Here is a 14,069-nt window from a genome sequence, read left to right on the forward strand (position 1 = left end):
AGCAAATTGTTATAAAATACGTAAGAAGCCACCGACACTCTCCTACTCAACGCGAATATATTTCAACTATAATCACTTAAATTAAGCTTCAAATTAAGTCCAAATTCAATTCAAATTAAGTGATTTTTTTCTTAATATTAGTTGTTGCCCCACGAGACTAAAGTCATGTTTCATTTCGCTTAGGTATGCGCATCGCATAAAAATGGATTGAGGAAATACGAGTACTGATATCCTGGAAGTCGCTTGTATAAACTTAACATCCATGCCAACATTACTTGTCAAATCGGGTATACAAACTGGAAACAAAATGTCTGTATGAAGGAAACCTATAACACTATTCCAAGTTTTACTTATTAAACGGGAAAACATCACGAATGAAAAAATCACGAATTTTTATTCAGAAACCTAGCCTAGAGAAGCTAATTTGAGTCGATAAGTTTGCGTAGAAAAGCTTGACATCATCAGAAACAGTTCCGCTTCTTGTACGAAGCGAGGGCAGAGTGAAGCGTAAGCTCTCAGTATCCGGGGAACGTACGCACTTACTGACGAGGAATATTGTTCAGACTTTAGAGGATGTAACTCAAGAAAGAGGCTCATATTTATTCATTTGAAACATCAAATAGGAAGGCAACTTCAGGTTCACTAATTTTGCTTTAGTTTCTGATCGTCCACATAATTCGTCAGTCAGCTTTAATGAAAAGTTAATGACGTCATAAATAATCATAGACATAGATGACAACGTACTTTTAATTAATTTCTGTCAAAGGGTACACGATCAGATCTCAGATTAACAAATTTATTGAAAATATAAAAGAAGATAATGGGGGAAAATGCGTTCTAAATGGATAAATGAGGTCCACATGGTGGAACAAATAACACTCGGTGAGCTACAGTATGTATATTCAACCCTCGTCAGGGGAACTTTATGAGCCTTTATTTTTGTATTTTTTGTCAATAATTTGGCCAAGCTGTCTAAAATCATCAACTCAATCTAAAATTGTATCATAGAAGGCAAAGTACCGGAAAATTCAACGTCTCTGGCAGTAAAAAGCATCAATTTAGTTGTGTCAGTATGCATGTGCGTCTAACCTGTTGGTAAAAAAAGGCTGTCTAATTTATAGTCAGATCGAAAAAACATGTTTCATTCTATGAACTTTCTAATACATAAAATACAACATCACCGAAGAACAGCTGGCGGTTAAAATTATTAGATATGGTAAAAATAAGAAAGACTTGAAAAAAGACATTGACTCTTTCATGAAGACATTGAGGAAAGATGAGAATCTATTTTGATCAATTATGCGCAGTTCAGTTAACTGAAAAAACGAAAATAGTGCAAGAAACCTGGAGGCGCCCACCTGATAACTCGAACATTAAATGAACGTGAGAGTCATAAACCCTTTACGATGTCACCGGTGCACTCAGAGAAATAAGTCTTATATTATTAAGTCTTATAAGTCTTATTGACTGTCAAAATAGCGATGCACATTGCCCTCGTGTTTGTTTTCCAGACCGGTAGGGACCGGTAAAAGTGAGTAAAAGAGTGCTTAGGTTAGGTTAGGCTAGATTAGGTTAGGCTAGATTAGGTAAGATTAGGTTCGGTTAAGTTATGCTAGGTTAGGTATGGTTCGGCTAGGTTAGGTTAGATTAGGTTAGGTACTACGTACATGAAGTGTGGCACTATTTTATGTGAATATCAATTCTGAGTTTAGGGATCCAAGGAAAAATGCGACTGCGTAGTTACGGAGATATGTTGCGTCCGAATCATATGTCAATATACGTAATAAAGATATCCGGGATACAAAAAGTCTCGTATATAATTATTGCATCCAGCGTTCAATAAAAAAATAATTGGCATTCGTGGCCCATTGTTGAGATCTTGCTAATTTGTTAGACTTGCCTGCTGATGGCCGAGTCTCTTAATTAGCTCGGAACCAATCAACATTAATTTAAGAATTTTATTTTTTCGTAGAATTTTATTTTTTCGATGTCACACATTAAGGTAATGTTCATTTGGTGCTTCAATCTTTAATGTTGCCATATTGCACATAAACAATAGTTTTTTCCTACTAAATATTGGAAGATCGAGTAAATAAGCAACAAAGAACAAATTGCTGTAATCAAAATCTGTATCAGTGAAATGCTCTGATGTACCACTCGCGAAGCGAGTATGTTTATGATAATCAGTTGATACATTTTTTTGCCAACAATTCAATCGATAGCCTTAAATAAGTTGATGCTGGCTTTCTGCAGAGTTCATTTTTAACTTTTATTAAAAAATTATAATGATATTTAGCTCAGAAGTTCTTATTTGTATATATTGCATAGCACTTCTACGAACGCAAAAAATCCTACCTAAATAAGCAGAGTTATCTACGGATGCGTAAATTACGAATTCGTCGAGTTCATCCTACAGCCTCGGCCCTGATAAATTAGCGCCGGGTGCTGATATGGTAAACAAAGAACCTCGACATTTAAAAGTAGGCCTTATAATCGACTTATTCGCAGATGCTCAAATGTTTAAGGTAACGCGGAAATGCGTAACTAAATCGCACCATAAAGTGTACCTAACCCACGACCTCATTGTTAACTCAATCTTAATCAAGTGTCTGGGTAGTGATGGACGGAAGTATGTTTTTTTAATAGCTCGCCGATCGAAGCGTATTTACGCGGTCACTGTAGAGGCTGAATAATCACAGTGAAGAAGCACTCGCGTATTTAGAGCGGGAACTAAATTTTTTATGTCGTGTCCTAATTTGGACTTAAATTAATTAGTTGTATGCATTATTCAGCGTGGAATTGAAATAGATTGCAATAAAATATGCATTTATCATGGATTTAAGTTTCATGGTTGATCCACTTGTATTCGTTGCATCATTGTAATTCATTCACGTCCAACATTATAAAGATTGATAATAAAATGACAGGTCAAGAAGAGGCGTTGATTAAAAAATTCATAGTACTGTGCAAACTATCTGTTCAAAATATCAATAGGCCTCAACGTTTTGAAGTACAATCCAAAATGGCCAATCCTACGATTGAGTATTTCAGTCATTTAACCATATAATCTTCGGCTAACGCAACACTTTTTATTCTCCCACAAAATTCCATGTCCTTCAACAAAGTTATTATTGCGTAGTTCGTGTTTTATGGTTTGGCCGCATTGCAAAATATAGAAGCATTTTCCTCATTCAGTTTTATGTCTTCTACTGAAAAAATTGCCATTAATGCCGTGCAGGCTATTGGATTTTGAAATACATTTCCTGTGTATTTTAAGCTGCATCTAATAAAACTTGCTTATTGCATTCTTCACTTTAAAAATAACAATTAAAACTCCCAAAATTGATTTTCTTCTAAAATTTACTATTATGACCGTTATGTCAAACATCTGAACATTCATTTTTTATTTCTATATATCCGTATTTGATCACGAAATTCATATACTTCGTCAGAAACAACTCTCTCCAAAACAAAATTGCTATGATGAGTTCTGCGTATATGAAATCCTTTCACATTATTCTTAATTCGTGGTTTGATTAACATTTGAGTGCAGCGACTCTTATGATCAGTTGACTGATAAGAGGTTAATGATCTTGATAAGGGTGTGAGATTATGCTGCATATAATTTGGGTGGTGCATTATAGAAGTAGGATGGCGCTTGTGTATTGAGATGTGCATACACTCTTTATAGAAACGATATATTTTAAATATATTTCAATGAAAACAGCTTAATTGACGCCTGAGCTACTACATGAAGTTTCATGCAATTGTTACATTTTCCGGTTTTAAGTTCAAAAACTGTTTCTTGTTACGGACTATAATAGAATTTACTTACTTGAATTAATCTTTTTTTTAATTCACAGTCCAACGTTATTCCCCCAAAACTTCACGTAAACATTTGATCTTTTTAAATTTCAAATAAATTTTCCGACTGAAGATTTGACCACTAACTCGATGCAGTTATGCATGTTGAATACAAACGTTTATATGTAGGAATAGAACTAGCATAGAAATTTTTGAACCCGTTCGAAAATAAACAATTTGGGGCAAATTCTTCATTTTGATTTGCATTTTTGGTGACGACAGTATTACTATACTTATTGCGGCTACTATATTGAAAAATTTTAAATAATTATCAGCTCCTTAATAGTTCTCGATAAGTAGAACCACTATAAATTTAATATCATTATCGGGCAAGAAACATTCTACTGAAAGTTTAAACTTCAAATTCATAAACTTGAGGTGTAGTTAATTGACAGACCGTCGGTCAGCGGCTGTTGAGCCGCATTTAATAGCACGGCTAGAGGCCTGGCGCTACCCGAGCAGTCAAACTTCAGCTCAAACTTGTTTGGTTCAAGGTCATGTGACTTGGTTGGTGGTGGAGTCAAGGTCATGTGACTTAGTTGGTGGTGGAGTCAAGGCTGCAAGCGCCTGGGCGATGCAATGAAAATTTAAACTATTCTGTGTCGAATTAATTCCTAAAACAATAAGACATAATTAATAACAGGATGAATTTAGCTTTTTAGGTGTAAAAATTTAATACAAAATGTGGAAAATGTTGTCTGCCGAACTCAAGCTGCATGTAAGGGGAGCTAATGAAATTGATAAGAGAAATACTTATGAAATAAATGGCGCTTTATCCTATTTTGCGTATAGGTACTAGCATGAAATTAAACTAATCGCAAAAAGGGATAAATGCGCAAAATTCATCCTTCAATTGTGAAAGTAAAATATTAAATGCTGAAAGTTACCGATAATTATTAGTAAGATTCTTTGTGATACCATATCGTTTATTACGGTAAATGTTATTTGAAAGGCTATATTCCTGCTTCTCTGTCTCATGTTGAGAATGTGAGATGATAATGATAAGAATGGCTCTCAATATAATCCAAACAGCTAATATTTCTCGTCTTGATGAAACGGAACACGGTCTTGTTAAGTCCGTTGACGCCGAGATTGGTCAATGCCATTATTATTTTTACCAAAGAAAAATGTGTATGCACTTTTTTCTATTACACGATAAGTAAGAAAGGATCTTTAACTTGTGAATTAACACGGGTGCTTTATTGGCAAAAAACCATCTGATGAGTAATTTAAAAATATTATTGCTCAAGCCGTTGTTAATAATTAATTCAAGCACCAATTTTTGAATGTTCATATATCATTCAAGAAATTACGACTAACTTACGTTTAAAAACAAATTCATTGTTGTAGCTACCATATTTTCACTCATCAATACTGAAATATTACAATTCAATATTTCCACCAAGCTTTTAATGAGTCGACGGGTACCATCGATTATTATTCTTAATTTTTTACCACGAAATGAAGGTGCCCTTTAGAGCTCATATTCACCACACGAGGCCGCCACTGACGGCCTTGCGGCGCCTGCAGACACTTTTTGCCTATGCAGGGCAAGGAAGACGCTGCTGCAGACTCACCGGAATGTCAGCCATCTTAATTAGGATGAAACTTTTGTAAATTGTACAAGACTTTCGTGGGTCGATGCACCCAAACCAGAGGACGCGATAGGTTGAATCGTGTAGGCTCATAGAGAATAACACTACGTTTTAACGAAAATAAATTTTGATCAATTTTTTTTTCACGCAAGAAACGTTCAAATATTTTAAAATGTTCTGATTTTAATCTTATGATAATTTTTTTAGCAGATATCGCATCTAGAATGATAATCGTTCCAACAAATATATGCTGTGTCACTGGTTTGTAGTCATGTTGTTCACAGCGCCAGCTCAAAACTGTGACATTGACATTGATCACAATATTTATAACACAGTGTTATAACATTGAACACAGTATGGTTATAACATTAAAAATTAGATTTCTCGGTTGTGTTTAAAGCCGTGCATCGTGTCCAGAGTTCTAGTTCCAGCCTCGAGAAAATTACAGTACGCGTCCTGCTCTCGGCTGCTAGTGCGTCTAGGCAGTACAGCAAAGTCGTTTTTTTCACAAAGCCTTCTGAGAAGAACAGAGCAAGGCTCGCATGACTCTATATATGCATCCATGTTGAAGTACAGTCTGCAAATGTTTAACCTGTGTAAATATTTAATTTGACAAAACACGGATTTATTTCTATTGTTTTTCACAGCTGCAGACTAATGGACTCAATGATATAAGTATAAAATGTTTAGTCATTATCTGAAATTCATAACGATAAAAAATTGCAGGCCAGAATTTCAGTTTTGACTGAAATACATGACTGAACACTGAACAGGTACGGTGCGATATATGTAACATTTTTCAATATACTTCAATATGTTTATAGATCAAAATCGCAAATCAGAAAGAAAATCTCTTGTCTATTGCCCCGTAAAGCCTTTCAATCGCGAACGCAAAACTTTAATATACGAAAAGAGCGTTATTGTGCCTAGTCATTGTTATCCGTTCTCATCCTCTCTCGTGATTATTTATTTTTCGCTTGCTATTAAGCTTATGTGTAACGTGCACTCGAAATTCATAACTGCTTAATAGAATAATTATAATAATAATATGTAAACGGAGGTTACTTCAAGAAAATTTTATCGTGCAGTCTCAAGCCAAAGTCGCTGAAGCCGAATATGCAGGACTAGGAGCCTCAACGCTGAACAGGTAGAGATCTTTCTTGGATTCCGGATTTTATTTATAAAGGCCGCCCCATAGGAAATAGATCTGATACTGAAGTAATTTTTCGAAAATTCAAGCTGGTCGATAACTAATTCCCTGATAAATATAAAATTTGCACACCTTCTATAGATTCAAATATTATTTTTGTCACATGATGAAGCGGATCATTTGAATTTCCATTATCTCATTAACGGAATACGTTCAAATTATCTTTCTTGTAAGATAATAGATGTTCTAAAAAAAGACTTGAAACATTCAGGCGATTCTGAAAAAAAAAAAATTCTAGAAATGCACCAGAACACTTTTCTGTCATGTTGCACCTTATAGTGCCGATCAATCAACTGACCATAAAATATATTACATCTCATAAGTAATGCGAATAATTTGCTCATCATAATGCATACATCATTTTCGAAGTATTCGTCGAGAACTTTCAACTATTATATGTACCGCAAAAAATATTCAAGGGTGTAGCAGCAACATGCTGTCTTCGTTGTAGTCGTTGGCTCGATCTGTACAGTCGCCAAAATAACCATCAAAATAACGTAGACGTATGCGTATGCTACTTTTAAAGCAACGAGTGTGCCTATAGGTTGCCGAGCCTGCATGTCTACAGAACCTAGCCGACCTTTACGTTGCACCGCCGCTTCTTCTTTCCACGACTCGCTCAAGGTCAGCACAAACTTCATGCCACCTCCTGACTTGCGATCGACCATTCCTCAGGATATCAAACCAGAGCCGTGCATGCCGTCACGGGTTATTAATTTCCTTGCGGACGGCATTTTAATTTTATTAATTTCCCTTATGACAGCGGACGTTATATCTGAAATATTTCAGTATAACACACCCAAGTGGGAGATTTAATTGTGATAGAATAATATGATGTAGGTTTCAAAAATAAGATCCTCATTACATCCCTTATCTCAATTATAATTCAAGTAATTTATAGACTTCTGTTTTCGCTTGAAATTTTAAACTAGTATTAGCACCAGTTCGTTATGACAATCTGGTAATGGGATAAGGATTGGGTCTGTAGTCACGGACAAAAGTAACATCAATATGATCAATTCAGAAATGTACTAACATAAAGACAAAGACATGTATAGGTGGGTACGCAACCCTTTTTTATAATTCCACGTGCAGCAGTTCAAGAAGGAGCTGCTAAGTACCAGGAAGACGAACTGTTGTTGCAGCTGAAAAACAGTGAACGTTTTCTGCTCTAAAGCCTCGACTGTGGCAACAAACAGCGGTACTACGAACACTTTTATTCCCTCTGCGGTAGTTTGAGTTTCAACCATAACGAATAAGGAAACTATTTATGTGTACTTGTGATTTATGAGCTTCGTTGTTAATATTACTTGAATCTGAAAGGTGAGATTTAATACTAATTTACGATTGAGTATATGGAGCAGGGCCAATGTTTTAAATAGGAACGTTTCATTATGTTACACTCGAATGATTTACATTTCTGATGGCATGGTATCGTGTGGTGTAACTAATCCATCAGATTTGTCGCATATGGTATGAATAATTTTTAGGCAATCAGCAGCCATCTTTTCACCTCTTTAACGGCCGCAAAAACACAGCAAATGACGCATTAAACCTACACAAAATGAAATCCCTAACTTCTTTACTTGACCGAATGAAAAAAATTATTCATTTCAGACTTGATGATTAAACCTCAGGCATAGCCAAAATTAAAACTGATTGAAGATGTTAGGGAATATTACTAACTTTTATTGATCAGTGCTAATCATTTACGTAGTCTTCCAGCAACAATGCATCTTCAGCTGTTTGATGACGATATTTAAAAACGCGGATTTCAAACTAATGATAATTGCAGGTCTTGGCTTGCGAAACCGCTTGCGCAACTGTTCACTTAGTGGACTGCATTAATGAAGTTTGTTGAGGGTTGGTGACAGTTACCACAAACCATGCTAACGGTTTGTCAACAATTACTGACAAATTCCGAAAGAAACTTGACTAACTTTTTAACGCTCGGGTTCCGTTCCAGCTGATAATTATTCCATTAGAATTTACCTCAGTGACGTACCAATGTTCACATTTTTCAAACATCTGTGTGTGTAAATAATTCTGTTTTTTGTCCATTTTCAGAGCTGACTATAAATATTTATAATTGAACGATAAAAAGTCATATAATGTTTCGACTTCCGGTCCTATGTATCATATACCATAGTTTACGCTCAGAAAAATATCGTGAGAAAAATTACAGCTATACTATGTTTTCCAACAAACATATCGGTGCATATAATATTTTCTTTTCTTATGAAGATTATTGTTAATAATATGGTTTATAGGAATTTATAATACGTTTATAAAAGGGCCGTGTGTTATAATCCATTAAAAGTTTTTACGAATAAATGGACTTTTTACATTTTTACTTCAATAAATTACGTGGTTGACTTCATTAGGAGGACGATAACTAGGGTAATTGGGTAATTGAATTGAAAAAGAACGTCAAACAGGTATATAATAAATAACAATATACTGATTATTATTTTAAACAATGAAAATAATGCATATAGCATGAATTCGACTGCTCTCGAATTGTGTTTTTAATCAGTTGAGAAAAAATTGAAGCGTTTTTAAGTTAATGAATGAAGAAAATGAACTTGATTGATAAATTAGGATTTATTTTAATCCATTAATGACATGAGCCAGACTTAAAAGTTCTCTGAACCATTTATGAATCTTTATGTTTGTATTTCTTATGTTTCTGAGATGAGCGACAAGAAGCATGTACCTGTAGCGCCCAGATGTTGCATTACTGGACCTGAATAAACAGAGCAGAATAAACAATGAGAGACAAACAGATATTTATGTTAGTCTTTTGAATGACCAAGGTCTGTGATGGAGTGACTATTCACTATCGGATAAAAAGAAACTTAAAAATCGAAGCCAAAGTTTTACGATAAAGAAGTTGGAAATTTTGAAGTGGGACTTCTGTTTCTTACGCAGAGTGCAATTACGCGCAGTTAGGTTAGGCCCCTCATTTTTTCGATTACATTAACATTATCTCGCGCTAGTTAGGTTTGGGTTGGTCTTTGGCCTTCGGATGTCCTTGTTGGCTTAAAAAAAGCAAATCCCGAAAATTAACCATTTTTCCAATCTCTCCGCAGAATCGCAGTGTTTTAAATAATAATATAATATTAAAAATATATATAGCAAAAACGGTAGCTGCATTAGCCATTGTCCAAATGATCAAGTAATCGGGTACATGTAATTCGCCGATAAAGTTTATTGGTGGCTTTCAAATGAACATTAATCGGAGCCTCATTTCATTGATGCATTTTATTCAATTTCATAAACCACAAAAAACAATGAAATTTATGCCTTTATGAATGCATGGTTGTGATCAGCGCCTTACGACAGAAGCTTAGTTAAATCGTGTAATATTATAGCTTTTCCACCATTATCTGCATGCTTCCACTCTAATAGTAGCGAGTAACAACTCAGCATTACGTTCTATGTTCCTAAATTGGCGTCTCATCATCTGTCGCCCACTGCGTGAGCTCCAAAGATTTTTTTTCTCCACTTGATTTTGCACAATTAAGGCTCTGCACGGGCTCGAATCTTTTAGTACCAGTGTAATGCTTCAGTTCTTGCGTCGAAAATATTATTAAAGATAATATTCATTTCATCAATGAAATTATTCCGAACCTATTTTGCGTCGGAATTATTTTTAAATATATGTAGTTTCTTCAAATTAGTGGGCCAAATTTCTTGGAAATACATCCCTCATCAGTCAACCCTCGTAAAATTTTAGAACATTTCTCTCAAACATCAGCAATAGAGCGCTCCGAAATTTATGCTTTGCTCTTTATTGTGGACTTTTCCTGCGAATATTAAGGTTTCAATATAAGTTTTTAAGAAAACGAGCCAAATTTTTGGGGCCTCATTCGCACAATTCACGAAGTTCCTTAATATACAAGTTAAAAGTTAACACCACATCAAAATGTCGATAATTTTTACATGGTAAAATAATTTTTGGCCATTTCATTTTTTCTTTAACTAATATTCTCTCCTAATTTATGAATTATGGGTTGATTATTACTGCTTGCGGTTAGTTCATTAGGATGGCATTGGAATTTAATTAGGCGTGACGGTTGCATTGAATTCTGACCTGAAGCTTTCGCGGATCTGCACGTCACGGCCGCTAAGTCAACTTCACCATACGGCGTCCGAGCAACGACCCTAAGCTTGTATGTTAACTACCGATGGTCGTTCAGTGAAAGTGACGGCGCTTAATGCTACCTATTCAAGTGCAAGCGCAAACAGTTCCATGGGGTTATTATTCAAAATGATGGAGAGCGCAATACATCAAATCCTCAATCTCGCTTTTCAATTTCATATTTCACATTATATATCGGCGCGAGTTAACCATTCGTGAAAATTGGAGTAAATCACTTAAATCTTCCCTGTTCCTTTCACGTGTTGTGCTTTCTCTGGAGCCAGCAGACCTTTCGATTCCAGGAAGAACCTGGCGCTGGAATCCAACATCTGCTTCATTTGGCTGTAGGAGTTTAGCGCTTCCGTAATGTGAGTTATGACTGCGACCACTTATTTAAACCCGTTACACAACTCCTGCCATGAAAATGATGTCGGGGCAGTAGAACTTGCTTTTTAAGAAAGTATTTTCGAGAGGATTAACGTAAAAGGCAATGAAAAGCGGATATGGACAATTATTTTATTGCGTTAAAGGATTACGATTAAAAACTTGTGGTCGTGATAGTGAGTTTCTCATAAATTCCTTTTATGCACTTTTACAAAACAAAAACTTTCTACTGAGCTTACTTCATTCCAATTAATATTTATCTCTACTGTGCACTTAATAAAGCAAGCAAATTATGACCCTTAATTGCTATCTGATCTTTATTCGTAACCAGTACCTTTTAATTTGGTCCGACTTATTATTGTTGATCGAAAAGATGTAAATGTGGAATAAACTGATCTCAGTGAATGAACCAGCAGTGCTAGCAACATTGTTGAAAGCTACGACTTACTGCACTTTAATTAGAGAACGTGCGGTCTATAGAGAGCAGCAACACGACCACATATAAGCGCGCTTATCCGAGGAAAGATAAAATGCGCATCGTAAACTTTCTCCAGTTATCCGAAGCTGCAGCTATCTAACGAAGCTTCTGCTGGTGTTTCATAATTCAATGAAGATCAACTTTATTGATAACAGAAAGCTAAGTTTATTAAAGAGATGCATATCAAATTGGTACATCCGAAATGTTTCTGAATACCTCCATCTGGCTGACATGATGAAAACGAAATAAAATAACTGAAAAATAAATTGGAACAGATAAACCAGTTATCAGGCTTTATGAGTATGGGGGCAAATAACATATTATTATTATTATTATAACATATTATTCAAATTTAAAAAGTAATCCAGATGAATTTATATAATATACTAGACGATAATTTTTAACATGAAACAATAATACCAACTAAATAATTACAGACGAGAATCACACAACGTATGAAACAACAATTTGATGTCATCGTACAGTATATTGGCACAGAAAAGGATTAGAGCTTTTTAAAATGAATGCAAACTCCTTCATATTGCGCTGCAAAAGATTTAACAGCACGAGACCGAACGGTTGGCAGAAAGAAGCACGCAACTCACTTCGTCTGTAAGAGCATTGCTCCGAGTTTGTAACGTATTCTCTGCACGCAATGCAAGTTGCGAGCCTCCGCCTTCCACTGAAAAGGTTTAGCACGACATGTAACGTGCGCTACACATTTTTCAACGGTCTCTGTACCACGCGTGTTGCACGTTACAGACCTCATATACCAGAGGCTGCTGCACTGAACAGACACCATACGTACAGTCTTCGCATCGGTTCAAATTTTTAGTGCACTGAACGTGTACAGTGTAGTGAATGCGTAACTCATTTCATCTCAGCAAAATAATTCATATTCATTTATTCTTCGAGACATCGTGTTATGGTAATTTAATCTATTTTAAACTATGTTTTTAATGTCATATATATCTTCATTTACAGTAAATTAATATATTCTATTAACGTGAATAAAGTAAACCAGTTTTGCTTTGTTTCCCACATGACTTGATTTCATATTGTGCTAATGATAAAAATTCGTCATTCACCTCAAATTTAACTTGTAATAAACTGTACAGCGGTAACGTGCAAGTTTGGGCACATTGAATGTTCCCCCGTTTGCATCGTCAGCTGCAGCGTTTACATGCAGCTAAGAATATCTCAAACTTTACACTCAATAATCCCACTCGTCACATGTACGTTATCATACATAAATAACACACATTGTAAATCAGTAGCAAGTAAAATCTATACCGTGAGCTGCACATGTGCATACTGTGCTGCAAGCGGTACAGATAAGGCAAGCGTATATAACAGGCGCTGTGCTGCATATGTAATGCGTACTCTTCGGTTCCCGAAGACTGCACCGTCTGTAACGCCTCTGGGGAGGCCACCCAATCATAGGTTACAGTTGAGGAAATTGGCGATATTTTGGCCTTCGATTTATGGACCTGTGGACAATCCAATCGAGGTCACGGTTGTTGCGAATACTATTTCGCACACCGCACACATCGATAGTATAATATCTTGGGGTCGTAAGGGATCATATGCTAGAAAATAATTTATCAAATGCGTTAGGGTGCGGTATACGTATGACGCGATTATTAAGTTTATTGGGGAAATTATTCGCCGTTGTAATTATTTCTTATCACAATGAAAATACTGATATGGATATACATAATTTTCCTAAAATGTGTATAATATACACAGAGAATAGAATGTGCGCGAGATCATTTCTCTAACCTAAGCGAAACAAAGTGCAGTGTCACTGTTTGAACAACACAATGCCGTGTCACTTCAGTCTTTGTCCTCTGCTCGGTGCCTTCCATTCCATCTAATTTGTGTTTTTTCATCTGAAGCATGTTAGGTGAGCATATAAGAATAACCTAATTTATTGTAAAAGAAATTTAGTAATTTTTTCCATCGAAGCAGTTTTGATAGAGTAGGCATGCACCTTTAGTTTGTTAGAAATATTACATGAAAATATTTATAACCCAGTGCGACCAAAAATAGGTCCAAATTACTGCTGGCAAAGAGTTGGTGTAAGGAAGTGGTTATTTTATAAAACAAAAATACGCCTCATCGTAATGAGTCTTGTACAAAATTCTACTTTCTTTACTTGGGATGCGACTGTTAGCAACACGAAATTATGAAGCTGCAGTTTTATATTTTTTATACAATGAAACTCATTCATTCCGCTGTTGGCTTTTCTGAATATAAAAAGGCTTCAAATTAGCCACCAGGAGTGTTTTGAAAACAAGGGAGCATATCGAGGGTTCTGAAATAAATTGTCCCTCGAGTCTGTTTTGCCGAAAAAAAATCAGTTTGATCTTAAGAGTAGATTTCGGGTCAGTG

This window comes from Hyalella azteca, unplaced genomic scaffold (assembly GCF_000764305.2).
Source record: "Hyalella azteca isolate HAZT.00-mixed unplaced genomic scaffold, Hazt_2.0.2 contig17967, whole genome shotgun sequence".
NCBI lineage: Eukaryota > Metazoa > Arthropoda > Malacostraca > Amphipoda > Hyalellidae > Hyalella > Hyalella azteca.